The sequence below is a fragment of the Chelonoidis abingdonii genome, chromosome 3 (genome assembly GCF_003597395.2).
Source record: "Chelonoidis abingdonii isolate Lonesome George chromosome 3, CheloAbing_2.0, whole genome shotgun sequence".
NCBI classification, from domain to species: Eukaryota; Metazoa; Chordata; order Testudines; family Testudinidae; genus Chelonoidis; species Chelonoidis abingdonii.
The window spans coordinates 137,971,893-137,988,079 of record NC_133771.1 but is presented as its reverse complement, the minus strand read 5'-3'; the positions used below and the strand labels follow the sequence as shown (position 1 = coordinate 137,988,079).

The following is a 16,187-nucleotide window of genomic DNA, read 5'->3' as shown; positions in this document are numbered from 1 at the left end:
AAAGGAACAGTTAAAGTGAGCATCTAAAATTTGATCTAGCATTTGATCTAGCATGTGTGTTTTGGATACTGGGCATCCATATGGCATTTCCTTTCCACTGTGTCTTTCTGCTCTGTTTCTATAGGAAGACTAGGCAGTAAAGTGAAATTTACAAAACAGCACAGTTCTTGTAAATGTCAATATGCTGCCTATTCACAAGAGCTGAGCAAACTGGTACAACCAGAAAGTTACATAACAATCGGAAAAAAGCAGTACCATGGGTTTATTTCTATAGGCTTACATAGGAGTGGGCTTTCATTTTAAAGTATGTTGCAGTCCTCTTCATAATTTGGAGTAGTGGACAGGGAAACACTATTTCAGCTGTCAGGATGATGGCATGAAAATTTACATATTTATTCTGCAACCTTGCCTTGGTAAGGTGGGTCCCCTATCTGAACTGGCCCTAATACAAATGGAGACAGTCTGATGACTTTTTCAAAGCCAAAACCAGATGTTGTTTGCATCACTTATTACAACACCCTGAAGTTTGTGGAGGCAGGGAAAATTTGGATAAATAGTTGTGGCTTATTTGTTAAGTAAAGACAATGTTGTCATTGCTGTCCTAAACAGGATGAAGACATTCTCTGCTCCAGTTTACTATCTAAGAGTGGCATACAGAAGGCACAATACACAGGGTAATTCAGAAGAAATAATTTAGTGTGTATTTATTATAAGTATGTCTACTGATTTCAAAACAATCCTCTCAAACTATATATAAGAATAACAGTAACTGTGGAAAAATAACAAAGATGGACAATGCAAAAACAGAGCCTTGAAGTGCTACACCATCCTAGCTCAGTGGGATCTCATACTTCTCACTTGCATGTGTATTATCCAGAATATCAATGTTTATTAATAATGATTGTATATTTTAAAATGGCTACTAATTCAGTTGTTGTGGGGCTTCAAGAAGAAAAAAGATTTTAGGAAGGATTTGAACGAGGGACGAGTTGGGGCCTAGCGCAGAGTTTGGAAGGTTGCACTGTGCTTGAGGCACAGAAATAGGAGTGGGAGGACATGGAGTGGGCACTTAGGTGAAATGGACAAAACCCAGCAAGGAATGAAATCAGAGATGTGTGAGTCTGGGCGGAGTTGTCCACGGTCTTGAAAACGAAGACAATGATTACTGACTGTTGACATGATGCGTACAGCATTGCTGCAAAAGGCGCAGCCTGGCTTCTAGCTTAGTGCGAGAGCAGGGCCCAATCCCTCATTGTCTGGTGCGGATAAGGCGTTTTTCGAAGTTCTCTTTGGGAGCAGGAGGTGCAGCCCGCGCCCCTCACACAGCAGTCCAGGCCCTAGGCATCCCCAAGACCTCCCTCGCGGTGCAGCACCACCTGCTCTTCCAGCCCCTGTTCCCCGCCCAGCGCGAGGCCCACACACGTTCCCCCCGGGACGTTCCAGAACGCTGGGCCCAGGCGCCGGAGGGTAAACAGCCAACTATCAACGGACCCACCCGCAGGGAGCGGGTCCCCAGACGGCGTGGGCGTGGCGTTGCTCCTTGAGAGACAGGGCGAGCCCCCAATCGAGAGTTAAGAGTCTGTCAAGGGGTGGGCTTGATCCGGTGCAGCCAATGGGAGGGTGTGGAGGCGTGGCCAGGGGCGGGGTGCGTGCGGGAGGGCGGGAGTCTAGCTCCCCCTCCCTTCCCCGTCCGGAGGCAGCTGAGAGACTCACCCGAGACCCAGTGCGGGCAACTACGCCGGGCAGCGGGCTCGAGAGAGCGAGTCGCTGCGCAGCCCCGGCCGCCCCTGCCCAGCCCGGAGAGTCCCGGGGAGCCGGGCGGGGGACACGGCTCGGGGACGGGGATCCCGCAGCAGCGCTCGGCTGGCGGCGCGTGCCAGGTAAGGAGCCGTGCCCGGGGGGTGCGGGTCTCCTGGGGGGCGGGCGAGCGACGCGGGGTCACTTTGCGGGGTGGAGTGACGGGGGAGCCCCGGGTTCGGGGGGTGTTTGGAGGGACGGGACCGAGCCCAGGCTCGGGGGAGGGGTGCTGTAGGGGACACCCCAGTTTGGGGAGGGCGGGGATGTGAAGCGCCGTCTCGCCAGCCCCGGAGCAGCCGTGGTGCCTGCCGCGGGCGCGTCCGTGGACAGACGCCCCGGAGGAGGTGGGGTGGGGGAATCTTCCCCCAGTCTGCCACCCCCGCGGCGCAATGGGGCGCCCCCTTCTCGGCGCTACACCTGGTGCGCTGCTGCTGCACCAGACTTTTAAAAAGAGCTCCAATCTGCTGTGTAAACCATTTCCGGGGGGGGTCGGTCGCCTCGAGGTGCTGATTTTGTTTTTTTTTTAAAACAGGTCTGTCAAGGTGCGTTGGTCTTGAAAAGCACCTTTTAAAAAGTTTATTTTTATAAGGCATCTGTGGGTTACTTTTAGGGAGCGATCATGGAAGAGAGAGACCAGTGTAGATTTAGGACTAGCAGAGGGACACACACTCTTTAACAGATTGAACTGGTCCGATTTCTTTAAGTGATTTCACAGACCATTTGATGTTTGTTTATTTTGTATAGAGGACTCTACATTCTTTTTCAAAAACATGTTTTGCTTTCTTATTTCTATAATACAGTTCTCTCTGACATGTACCCCGTGATCCATTTTCAAACTTTTTTTTATGTTGAAGTATCTGTCTGGTTCATTCCCTGAAACACAGGAGAGAGCTACTTTGTGTTTACTTATTTTAATGTTGCAGTTACTGTATGATAACATAGCCTTTTGCTTCGAAGGTATTAGTCAATATTAGTATGCAGCTAGCTTTAGCCTAATCTTGACAAAAGACTGCTCTAAAGTTGACTTTATCAGATGTGTGTATTAGCTTACTGATCCACTTAGTATGTTATTAATATTTGTTGTAGGATAACTTTAAAACATTGGTACTTAGAATGTTATAACTCAGCCATTCTTCTTGTGGCAAAAACTTCATTTTTGTTGCTAATGATGCTGAAGACCTTACCGAGTTGATAAAAATTGCTCATGTGAATTCTTTTCTTGATCTTTTGTGTGCAGTTTTCATTTCTGAATGCTAACACTAGGTGGCTTTCTTATATCAGAAAACAGGGAACGTTTCTGTCTCTGCTGCCTGATTTATGTATCTCTGTTTTTCTACGAATTCTGAAATGCCTTCATAATCAATTATGCACTGATTAGACCTAAACAGAATTTAAAGTTTACTCATTTACCATTTATTGTTTTGGTCAGTATCTAACTGTTGACAGAAGTCATTCTACATGCACATTATTACCAACATTTAAAGTAAATCTTTTAGTTCTAAGACAAAGTCTGATGTTCAGAAAAATATTTAGGGTATTTTTATAGCAGATAGCTATTTAGATTGATTTGGAAGTTTGAGAAATCCAAGTATAGGGTTCATTATAATAAAGCAGGTTGTTGTTTTTTTGTTTACAAACAACCCATTCTAAGTGATCCTATCTTTGATAGTTTGATAGACTTTATTTACTTATTTTAGGATTGTGTTGTACTAACATTCATGGGGAAAACAGCTAATCTCTCCTAAATTCTGCAGATGCTTTGAGAGATGCCATGGTACACTTCAACCCTGAGTTTAGTAGCACAGTGCATCAGAGCTTGCTGGGTTTAGGAATAATCATGGCCCAATCCTGTATTTTATGTCCAAAACTCCCCAAGTGTTCAGTGAAATGCAGCATTGAGCCACATATTGCTTATTACAATTGTATCTCTGGAAGATCTGAATTTTAAAACCACTTTGAAATGTTGTTTTTTTAATTTATGCAAAAACGTTTAAATCATTAAGGGTTGTAATGCATTTTGGACATTTAACATTACTGAGACTCCACAACAGTTGATTTATAATTTATGTAATGTTCATGTAAAGCATGACCACAGAGAGGTCTCTGAATCCATTGTCTTGGTTTTTGCACATCCAGTAGGTTGATTTGACAGGTCATAAAGCATTAAGGAATACCTGTGTGTCAGAGTATAGGACCACTTAACTAATGACATTTTTGTTCAGTAAAAAATGCTTATATTAAAAGTCTGACATGAATTCTAGACTAAAACAAAAGCTGAAGTCTATATTACTGGCATTAATATACTGCTCAAGGAAGGACATTCTTAAAGGCTTCTGTCCAAGGAGAACCTGAATTTCAATGTTGATTGACACAAATATGACACTCATTTTTTGGGTAGCCCTTAATTACTATCAGTGTACAGTATGATTCACAATTGTGAATTAGGAGAGCTAGAAGAGGACCACAAAGCTGTGGTCAAAACAGGCAAAACCATAAATCTCTTTTGCAGGTTGACATTTACAAGTGAACTGAGGCAGGAAGCCAGTTTTCATTTTCAGCTTTACATTGGACACATCAGTCACTCATTGCACCCAGGATTTTAAGTGCAGATCAGCAGTTTGACCTGCAGGCAGTAAGTAAATAATTTTCATTTGCCCAGACTGGGATTTTGACTGTCTTTTGTTGTTGGAAATAGGATGTTTTGTAGCTTCATTTCTCTTACAGATGAGTGAATGGAGTGTTGTAACAATGAGTGAGAGCTGCCATGTAATCAGTGTAAAAATACAAGATGCATACTATAGATATAGTGACTCTGGAAAGAGGGTGGAGCTTCTGCTGATCTAGTTTCTCACATTAGTCCTTCAAGCTTCCCAACAGTAGCAATATTGTCAGCTAGAAATGAAACTTTGTTTTGGAGACTGCTGCTCTATGTTAGTGTGGTTTGCTTCACAGTTTAAAATGCTATAATTTTTATGTTATGTTTTATGACCAGACTTGAAGGTGATTGGACAAATTGGATTGTGAATCAGTGAACTAAAAGGTAGACAATTGCTATTTTTATTGTTTAGGTTGCAGTATTGTACTTATAGTATGTCAAATAGTTTAATTTTTATTTGACTTCTGAAACCCATTCATTTTTTCAATCTTTAAAAAAGTAAAAGCTAAATAAATTTTAAAAATGGCCATTTTTAAGGGGAATCTCTTGTAATCTGAGCAGGCTGGGCAGCTGAGTTTAGTGATGCTTGTTCTTTCTCCAGTCCATTTATTTCACCTGTTTTTTTTGGGAGACATCAGGGAAAGGCTCTCTGCTAACTCAATCTGTTTATATGATGAATGAGTATACTTTCTAGTTTAGAGCTCTGATGAATATAATAATTGTTTGTTACTTGGAAAGGATTTTTTATATAAAAATGCTATTTTCTCTAACAAAGATGCATTCAGTGTGTGTCTGGCAAAAAATATAGACCTGATGCATAATGCCTGTTTTGATAGTGAGGTACATAATTTCGATTTTCAAGAAATTTTTGAATCTGAATGAAGTACAAATCTCTTTTTTTTTTAAAGATGATTAATGTTCAGTTCACTTTATTATGGTGATGCCAAAGTTCAGGCATATACAACAAAAGCAAATTGTTGAAGACTGGAGACTTTATCCCATGATACTTCTATCTGTAGAGCAATGACCAAATTTTCAGCCATATCTAGGAACAATTGAATGAGTTGAGAAGCTTAAGAGTCCCACTAAATTTAGTTTTTGAGTTGATAGCAGAAATGATGTCATGTTAATGTTGTTATAGTTTTGTGTTTAAAATTCTTATTAGAAACTATGTAGAACTTACTGTTTGGATCATTAACTTATTTACAAGTATAATTACAGCAGCATTTAGAATATCCACTTGGTGATCATGAGTAGTGAGTTTCCCTAGTGTGTGTGAAATAATCATTTTCTACATAATTAAAGGTTCCATTTCAAAATAAAGTTTCTAAATTTTGACTATAAAGACAATTTTCCAAACTTGCAATAAATGTGGACAGATGCTCTCTTGTCTTCCTGAATCTGTAGACAGACAACTCTAATAACTGGTGCTGTTCATAGGTTTTAGGAGCAGTAGCTGCTGCCTGAAACAAAAAAAGGCATTTGCTTCAGTACTGTTATTGAGGATCCTGTGGGCACAGTGAAACTGACAAATTATTGCAACTACACCCTACCCCTGCTTGATAAAGCTGAGCAGTAGTATAGGAAGACAGGGTGGCTGTTTCTGAGAAAAAGAGGCTGAGGAGAGGTAGGCCATTCCCCAGCAATAACCAGGGAGGCTCAAGATGAGTGAGGGGTTGAGAATATCTTTCTCACTCTTTCTCATTTGAAGGCTCTTCAAATTTCACATACTTAAATTGAAATCCTGGCCCAATTAAAGTCAATAGGAGTTTTGTTGTTGTCTCTGACAGGGTTAGGTTTTCACCCCTAGTATGCAGAAACTGATATGAAAAATGGAGTCTATGTGCAGATTCCAGGACAGATCTCAGTATCCCTTCCTCTTTCTTAGCTTCCCATCCAAATTCTGGGTTTCTCACCAGGGCAATGCCTGTGGACTCTGTTGATGGTTCTCCATCTTTCATAATGGCTCTGAATTACATGAAAAAAAGTTAAAAATGCGTTAGAGTACTTAAAGTTCATTTAGGAAGATATGAAATATAAATTTAAATTCATATTTCATTTTTTCAATCTCTGTTCACTTTATTGATCTTTACTTTAAACTAGACAGGGTCTATGTTAAAGTTACAGAATTGACACCTGTTTTGTTAATAAAACTTAATGGCTGAGATTGCATAATGATTGCAACAAAATCTACTTTGAATGCACTTTGAGGGATGGAGTAACAATGTTATATGAAATAAAAATGTTTGTGTAGCCTAATAAGTATTCTTGAGCCCTTCTATAGATGTTTTCATAGGTTGCTGTGGGGGAGATCAAGCTTTGTGGTTTGACATGCAATAGATAGAGGGGCCAGTTCTGACCCATCTCTAATTCCTTAATGCTGGATCTGATTCATATGGAATTTCACGTTCATCATAGTCAACTCTCTCTAGTTCAATTGTTACAGGATATGAAAGCAAAGTAGCAGAAGAGAAGCAAAGCCAGAATACAGCTTTCATAGTTTGTTAAATGTACATACAATAAATATTTAAGCAAAGTGTATCTTTTTTCTCCCAGAAGGAGGATTAAAAGGGGGTGCTGCAATTAACTGCTTAGAGTAGCTGGCAAAATTCTGTGACTCAAATTCAGGTTTTTTTTAATATTCTGCAGAGAACTTTGTGAAAGAGAAGATGTCAATTCTTTTTTGTGTTTCTAAGCTCTGGAAGCTATTTACTCCCTTCTGCTCCTGTTTCTTCTTCCCTCCCTCCCCCCAGTTGTATTCATTTGTAGCGTCTAGTTCAGAATGAACTATTTATGCATTTTATAAGTCACCTGAAGCAAACAATACCCATTCTCCCAGGTATCTTCTCATACTCTTAACACTGGAAGCAACTATTTTAAATGCTCTTAATCTTATGCTCAAAATCTCATTGAAATAGTAGCATGACTCCATAGTGAAGATTAAACACATATGCATATTTTTGTTATACTTGTTTTTACTTATTGTAAAGGCTAGCTGTTTTTGATGAATTAGGAGCAGCTTAAGGTGAAGGGATTATCTTTGCTTTTCTGCTGGAGTAAAGTAAACCTAGTCTTTGCTTTGTGAGGTTGTCAGGACAACAGCATATTATTGTCCTGACTGTTTTTCTATATCAATGGAGGGAACTGTTGAAAAGAGTAAGTGGCTGCTTTGCCAGGGTTGGTGCTGTGAGGATTGCCAGCTGTGATTTGGATTGAGGAGGATGGTCTGGGTTTGTCATGTAAAAATTCTAATTGATGAATTCACACTCAGTGTGAGAATAATTTTGTTTATAAGACTAATGCAAAACAACCCATTGTATTTACAAATCCAAGTCCTATTTTTCTCAGTGATATTGTCATTATTACTCTGATCTCTTCCATTCTGAAACTCAAAGCAAAATGTTTGAAGTTTAACAGTGTGGAATTTGTGGGATGGGTTCAGGGAAGTAAAGAACTAATTTAAGGTCTGGGTTGTGTCTATTTGCTTAATCTGACATTGGAGAACTAGAGTGAAAATGCTAGGTATTCCTGCCCTTCTGCTAGATGTGTTTAGTTATTTAATCCACACAAATATATTATGCAGTAAATGTTCAATCATAAGCTATTCACTAATGATAGTATTGCCAGTTGGAAATTAGATGCTTTACGTTTTTTAAGAATTTGTATTCTGTTCTATACCAAACGCATAATGCTTGTTTATACCAGTTAGTTTACTTACATGAAACTAAAATTACCAGAAAGGTAGTTCTCTGTATGTGGTCATAATATGTGAAGTGCCAAACAAGTACAGTTAAGATGATTGTTTTAATTTCATATGAATTTGTGAGTGTGATTATGGAGGTGAGAAATGTGTGAGAGAAGGTATAGAATGGGTTTGAGTAAAATAGTATTTATTTTACAGGAAGACAAAGAGGACTTGTTAGCAATGCTTTTATTGATTTTGGTGGATCCTGAAGTTGTCCTCTACCTTAATTTAGGAATCACTTTGATCTATGTTTAGCTATATTTGCCAGTCAACTTGCATTCAGGTAGTTAAAATACTCCATGAGATCAATATCGGGTCATTTCAAACTCCTTAATAGTCCAGCAGTTTTTTCATTCATGCTTTCTTTCCATCCTAGCGATTTGTAGCAGATATGTACTGCAGTTTCTGTGTTCTTGTATCTTCTTATTTGGCATTTTGCTGCTAGCTTCTTTTCTTTTTTCTAGTATAGTACAGTATTTACAAAATCAGCAAACACAAGATCCTTTCCAGGATAAGTTTATGCAAATTAAGTATTTGCATGCACAAAAAACCAGTGAGGCGACTAATTTTCCAAGTACTTGTGAAAATACCATGGCTATTTGTGAAATGTTGAAAACAGAGTATTTCCATAAATAGTTGTGTCCACTCATCTTTGAAAACCAGACCCATGATAATGCTCCTCACCTCTTCCTTTTTTCTTTCCTCTTTAGACTATACTCAGCGATGTCAGTATTCCGTTTTACTAAGTTCACCAAATTAAGTATGCAGGAAGGTCAGAAGTTGTCAAACTTTTTATTGTGTGAACCTCAATTTAATAGAGGTTCTCATGGACGAACCCCTTTCTCTCCCACTAACAACTGTGCAGTTGCCATAACATTCTGGTGACAATTACAGCAATTGCTTATGTGGAAAAATATTAGAAAATAATTAAGCGTACTTTATCTGTCTATTGTATGCAATTTAGCAACAGGAAACCAGATCCATGTAATCAGCCATTTTTCCATGGACCACCACTAAGTGGTTCACCAATTGCCATCCACCCGTCAAGCAGAATCTGAAAACATACAGACTAATTCATACTGTCCTTCATATTATGTCATGTCTTGCTCACCAGGAAAGCTATTAACTGATCCCTTAAGTAGCACTTGCATATATGGTCATGGTTACATTTTTTTAAATTCAGCTGAAGTGGTGTATTTAAAAAAAACAACACACCAACAAATTTCATTAAAACTACATTGCAAGTATCCAGAAGACTTTCCTGTCACATCATTGAAGTTTCAAGATGGGTTAGTTTTTTGACTTTTACAGGTTGATAATCTGATGAAAACAACATTTTTCTTGCTGAAACAATTATCGATTATAAAATTTACATCTTTGCACCTTGTGTATAACCATATTATCTCCCCACCAAAAGTAAACAAACAAAATTCTGGAGAAAGTGTAGCTTTGCCTAAAACACTAATTTTAAAATGTCTCATCTTGTTTGAAAACACTGATTAATTTTTATGTGTATAGATAGTCCTGAGGCTTTACATTGCATTGCTGAAAGTGTAAATCTCATCAAATTAGATTTACTCTTGCTTGTGGCAGTTGCTATACCAAATCTTACAATTTGTGGATTTGATAATTGAGTCAAACAGGAATTTCAGTTAATATCCAGCTGTAGTATGTTTTCACTTTATATCCTTACTTGAAATGAATTTTTTGTGTGTCAGTGTAGTGTTGACATTTTTTCAATCTCACCTAAGATAAAATTTAGTGCTATATACTCATTGCATCTTTTTTATTTAATCTTGTTGTGATATGGATGCTTATCCTCTGGGGAAAATTGATGATAAAACATATTGCATATAAGCCAAAAGTGTAACTTTTGGTCATGGACCAGGGCTGGATTCCAACGGATAATTTAGAGTTGAAAATTGCTACCTCTTCTTGACTAGCATTGTGGCGCCTTGTACTATACAATACCTTTTGTCTGACAGAGAACGAGTCTCCTGAGTGATCTAGTTATCTTGTCTCTTTCCCCTCCCCCCCTTCCATTTTTGTTTTGCTCTGAAGGTGGAGTAAGTAACGGTTAAGTAAACATATAAAGGTAATCAAATTCCTTTCTGTTTAGAGGTTTTTGTTGTACTGAATACTATGGACAGTGTTCATCTGAATTTATTTTATCCTTTTATAAAACTATTTCTCTTTGTGGATGGATTTGGCTGTACCCTTCTTTCATATGTGACACAAGTCCATATCTTACTCCTGAGGGGAATTTTTGCACCAGAAAATTAAAAATTCTGCACACATTTTAAAATTTTGACAAAATTTGCAATAAATAAATGTGGTTCTGGCAGTCGAGTGCACAGGCCACTGGCTGCATTGAGGTGGAAGATCACCCTGAAGTCCCCTTTCCCCTCAATACAGGGACTCGGCAGTGAGGCTGCACCTCACCTTAACATAGTGCAAGGGCAGAGCCTTCCCCAGAAACACCCCGGAGCTCTGCCCCTTTGTGCCAGGCACCGGGAAGGTTCAGCCCAGCAGGATCCAAGTGTGGAGGGGCTTAGTGTGTGTGTGTGGGGAGGGGGGGATCCAGGTGTAGGGTGAGAGGTTTCTGTGTGGGGCAGTCTGGGTGCAGGCAGCTCAGTGGGAGATCTGGATGCACAGGGGTTTGTTGAGGAGATTCTGGGTGAAGGGGCAATGGGACTCTGCAGGGGATCCAGGTGATGGTGGTTGGGCTCAGCGGGGGGGATCTGGGTGTGGGGAGATGGGGCTTGGTGTGTGTGTGTGTGGGGTCTGCCATTTTCTGCAGGGAAAAGCAAGAAATCTATAGTGTGGGGGGCAGTTGTTTTTCTGCGGGTGCGCAGTCCCACAGAATCCCCTCAGGAGTAATATCTAGATTGTTCTTCATCTAACTGTTGCAACATTGAGGGCAGCAAGTGTTGCAATCCAATTTCCACTCTCTGAATTGTGCACTTCTTCACCATATGTTTGATCATCTGCATCGCTGTCCTGCAGTCACACTGCAAATTTCTGCATTGTGAAAGCCTCTCTTGCCACTCAGTTTAGCAACCTGTTAAGCCTAGTCCAGGATCTGCATCACAGGTTGCAAAAAGTTGGCTGTAAGTTAGGACTTCTGAAGTTCATCAGCCTGCCGCTCTGTGAGGCCATTCATCTGAGGTAGGCACTGGACATGAATGCATGAAGAACCTTTGCAACAGGTTGTCACAAAATCAATCATGGCAAGTCAACAGGAACATCAGGTGTGTCTTTTCTTCTGGAGGTGTGCAGATCTTCATGTGGGAAATGTGCATTGCTTATTGCACCTATTGGAACCATTGTCAGCCTTGTGTGTAGTGGGTTATTTTCATCCATTGTAGACATCCAACCAAAACGCTGTACTGAAATGCACTGGAGGAGAATTATAATTCATGTAAATTCAGATGACAAACCTAGTTTTCCTTTTCACCTACAGGGGAAGCAGAGAGCCTACTTTCCTTTTAAGCCTTCTAGTTTTAAGTGTTACATCAGTAACATGCAGTTCCCAGTTATTAGTGTGAGTGAGATGAGGTTCTGCTGGATGTGCAATAGGAGTATAGGGAAGAGTTAATGTTTCTTTGGAAAACTTCACTTTTGAATCTTCCTGACTCCTAAATTTACATTCTTCTTAAGGTTACAGTCACCCTTTCATTCCTATGTTTTGGCTATTACATCCAAAATGAATCAAAACGCCCAGGGATTAGCAGGCGGCTGCTTCCCCCCCACCCATTGAATCTGCCTTGGTGATTAGAGAAGAGGGAGACTACTTTACCTTTAAAGTGACTCTGTCACTTAACTTTGTTTTTATGTTGTTAAAAAAAGCTGCTAAACCTAGATGTTTGATTCCTAATTTACTTTTTTTATAATGGAAAGTTAAATGGCACAGCCATGGATGAAGTACTTCTGAAAGCCTCTACTGTGCTAACTCAATTACAAGAAAAAATATTTTTCAAAAAATAAAATTATTGGCACAAAGATGACCTTTAGTGGCTTTTCACTCGAATACACGTCAGTCAACTCAAACTGTTCATTTCAAAAAGCAAATTCTGAATTGGGGGGGGGGGGGATTAGACACTACTCAGTGTGTGAATTTTAAAAACAGTGTGATTGCAGGGGAAATGCTTACTAAAAAGCTATAGTTGCACATGTGAGAAGAAAGCGGATATCAAAAGGACACAAGGTTCATAGAATATTGTCTGTTTTCTTCTAAATAATAAACCATCTTTTTTTCAAAAAAATCTTTCTTTAAATCCTGTTAAGGGTTGTCAACTTTTATAGCCTCCTTACAAAAATCATGATTGTACGCCTTACTGTTGTGAAAATTGGTCTTTCTAAGATCCGCTGATATTCAGTCCATGTACTGAATCTTTGACCTCTCCACTAGTCTTCCATCCATGATCATTGCAAGGGCCATCCTACCCATATAATTTTTGCCATCTCTGCTGGGCATGTCCACACTAACATAGCCTAGTCTCCCTCAACTTTTCTTCATTTGGGGCAACCTGCTTTAGGCCCCTTACAACTTCATTTCATTTATTATCACGTGGCATCCAGCAATTTGGCCATCTCGATAGCTTTATTTTCATAGTGGAAAACCTACTAATTTCTTTTCTTGTGGCTGGCAAAGTCTGTCCTGTATTTTAGGATGGGTATAATTACAGTTTTATACACTCTAACTCCTTTGGCATCTTTTTATCACAGTGAATTGGGGTCAGCTCCTGCCATTTGTACCAAACATCTTTGGTATGATGCTAGGCATTACTCAGGAGGGCACCATTGTTTGCAACCAGTGATCCTCAGTATTTAAATTATTTCAGTCTAAGTTCTCTGTCTCTATTATCCTTTATTGTGGGTCCTCTCTCTCTCTCTCTCAATTATCAAAATCTCAGTCACACCAACATACACTCTAAGTCCCACCTGCTCAAGACTGTCACCCTGACTGTAATTACTGAACAAATATAGTGGTCTGCTTTTTATTTTTAGTTGGGTTATGTGTTTCAAGCCTTCATTCCTCCAGGCTTTGCTCCCCATAGGGTTGCCAAGTGTCTGGTTTTTGACCAGAACACCTGGTCAAAATGGGACCCTGGTGGCTCTGGTTAGACACATTGACTGGGCCATTAAAAGTCCGGTCAGTGGGGCTAAAACAGGCTTCCTATCTGCCCTGGCTCCATGCAGCTCCCAGAAGTGACCAGCATGTCCCTGCAGCCCCTAGGTGCAGGCATGATCAGGAAAGCTCTGTGTGCTGCTCCCACAGCTCCTATTGGCCAGGAATCGGGAGACGGCGCCTGTAGGCGTGGGCAGCACACACTGTGCAGAGCCACCTGGCTGTACTTCTGCCTGGGGGCTGGACATGGCGGCTGCTTCCGGGACCAGTATGGAGCTGTGGCAGGCAGGGAGCTGCGCCATCGACCAGGAGCCACCTGAGGTTAGCTCTGCCTAGTTGGAGCCCGAACCCTCTGCTCCAGATCAGAACCCCCTCCTGCACCCAAACTCCCGCCCGGAGCCTGCACCCCAACCTCCTGCCTAGCCCGAAGCTCCCTCCTGCACTCTGAACCTCTCATTTCTGGCCCCACCCCAAACCCCTGCCCCAGCTGGAGCCTCCCGCATCTCAACCCCATGCCTCAGCCCAGTGAAAGTGGGTGAGGGGGGCGGGGTGAGAGTGTTCAGTTTTATACAATTAGAAAGTTGGCAACCCTAGCTCCCCAGCTTTGTCTCTAAGAAACAAGGCACTTCCCCTTTCCCCATCTAGGTAGCTCAATTGAGCTATCTTAACTCAAGCTGCTAAAATCTAGCTGAGCATTTTAACTGTTAAGTAGGGTTTTCAACTGAGACAAGCTAGCTTGATTGAGCTATCTGGGTGGGGGAGTACCACTTCTGCCAGTTTAGATAAGGTTGTAAATGGAATGTCTCTTTCCCCCCCACCTCCTTCTAATTCTGCTTGCATGTGTCACTCCTGCCTTTTATTTGCTTTACATGATCATGCTGTATTGGCCAGAATGAACAGAGCACTAGACAGTGGAATGGATCAGGAGTAAGAAAAACACTGTCATGCTACTAGCATTATGGGGAGGGAAGGTGAAAGAAGTTAGTGGAGTCTGGGAACTGTAGAAGGGGGAGAGATTGCCTGGTGTGAGTGGCAAAGAAAGATTTCAATTTAGCTTTTATTTGAGGGGGAAAATGAAACATTAAGTGGGTTTCTGGATGGTGTTATAAGGTGTATGTGTCAAGGTCTTAAGACTAAAAAAATGTCTTAGTTTTGGGGTGTGATGTCATGCTCATGACTGTTAGATTCTTCTACAGCTTTACAGTAAGGCCTGGTCTGTGCTGGGGAGGGATCAGTCTAAGTTACGCAACTTCAGCTACATGAATAACGTATCTAAAGTCGACGTACTTAGACCTATTTACTGCGGTGTCTTCTCTGTGGTGAATTGACTGCTGCTGCTTCCCCATTGACTCTGCCTGTGCCTCTCACGGCGATGGAGTACAGGAGTTGACGGGAGAACGCTTGGGGGTCGATTTTATCACATCTAGACTAGACCTGATAAATCAATCCCTGCTGTATCGATCGCTGCCCGCCGACCCGGTGGGTATGGTAGACGTATTCTAAGTGACTGTTGTGTGGTAGAACCTGGAATGGGTTTTGTGGCATCTGAAAGAAAAAACTAAATGTGATTTTGAGCATATAGAGATGAGTAAGGTATAGAGCCTCTTTGGATACTCCATGTATTTCAGGGAGGGAATGTCTGGATCAGGCATACAAATGGGTTCAACTAAAATATTAAATAAGGCAAAGAATAGGTACCCTGATGCTTCTTTCTTTTCAGACATTATGTGCAGGCTCTGTGTAGTTTTCTGTCATTTAGGGTCTCTGTACAAGATCCATTCCAAGTAATGTTTCAGAAGTACTTCCACACAACCTCACTGAAAATCTCTTCTGCATTTAAGCATACTGTAAAGCTTAACTTTTGAATAGTGGAGAACGTTAGCCAGTGTCATATATTATCAATGTCTTTCCTGCCCTGGAGGAAATCAACTCCTATTTATTTTAATGAGTTTCTCCATCATATTAAATTTTTATAGGTAAACTGTCTTATTCTTCTTATCACTGCGTAATGCAGTGGATCAATAATTGACTCTTTCCAATGGTGACCTACACACTATTACACAGGATAATACAAGTATTGAGAAAGAAATTGAAGATGTCAATCTAATTTCAGGATTCCATTGAATGTTCTTTTATATGGGCATTATCTGTCAGTGACTTGCGCAATTCTGTGGTGACCCATAAAGTCTTGAAGTTCTTTAATTTGCGAGGGGTTTGTTTGGTCACTCAGACTGCCATCAGTTGAGATGTCATCTTCCTGGAATGAATCTGTCACTTTCAAACCCAAATTTGTAATATCACAAATGCTCTGATGATCCCAACTGTCTTGTTTTGTTGTTGTACCTCCTTTTTATAGCTTTTGCTAGCTGTTGTAATTTGGTATCTGATCAGTTATTTGCGTCAATGTTTCACTTGTAATTTCCAAAACAAACTTTTTCCATATTTTTTGAGTTCTAGGCAACTATTTTGCTAATTTGAGGTATTCATTGTTAAACTTCTTTCTTTAAAAAAAAAAAAACTTGTTTAGGTTCAGTTTCACTATGAATCTTTCACAAAATGTGAAATCAACATATAAAGCAAAATTGGTCACAAGTATCAGAAAGATAGGTCTGAAATTGTGACGGTAACTATTTCAAATGTAGCAACAAAGATAATCTCAAACCTCAAAAGATTTATATGTACATGTCCAACCTGTCTACCATAAAGGGTGTTCTGTCTCCACAAGCTTACTCTTGTGATCTTCTCCATAACGTATGTTGATGGGCAAGGCTGCAGCTTGAATAATTATTCATAGGATGCCAGTTCAACCTATAATCTAACTTCAGTGCTTTCTGCTATCTACAGGAACAGACCTTTGG

General features: G+C 40.5%; 1 protein-coding gene across 8 annotated transcripts in view; it reads left to right on the top strand.

Moving 5' to 3' along the window:
* The first annotated feature begins 1,734 nt into the window (after window positions 1-1,734).
* Window positions 1,735-16,187, top strand: part of SIPA1L2 (signal induced proliferation associated 1 like 2) — a 277,958-nt gene continuing 263,505 nt past the window's right edge. For all 8 annotated transcript variants that reach the window (XM_075064154.1, XM_075064151.1, XM_075064152.1 and 5 more), the window contains exon 1: window positions 1,735-1,880. The gene's annotated coding sequence lies outside the window, so the exon portion shown is untranslated. The remainder of the gene's footprint in view (window positions 1,881-16,187) is intronic.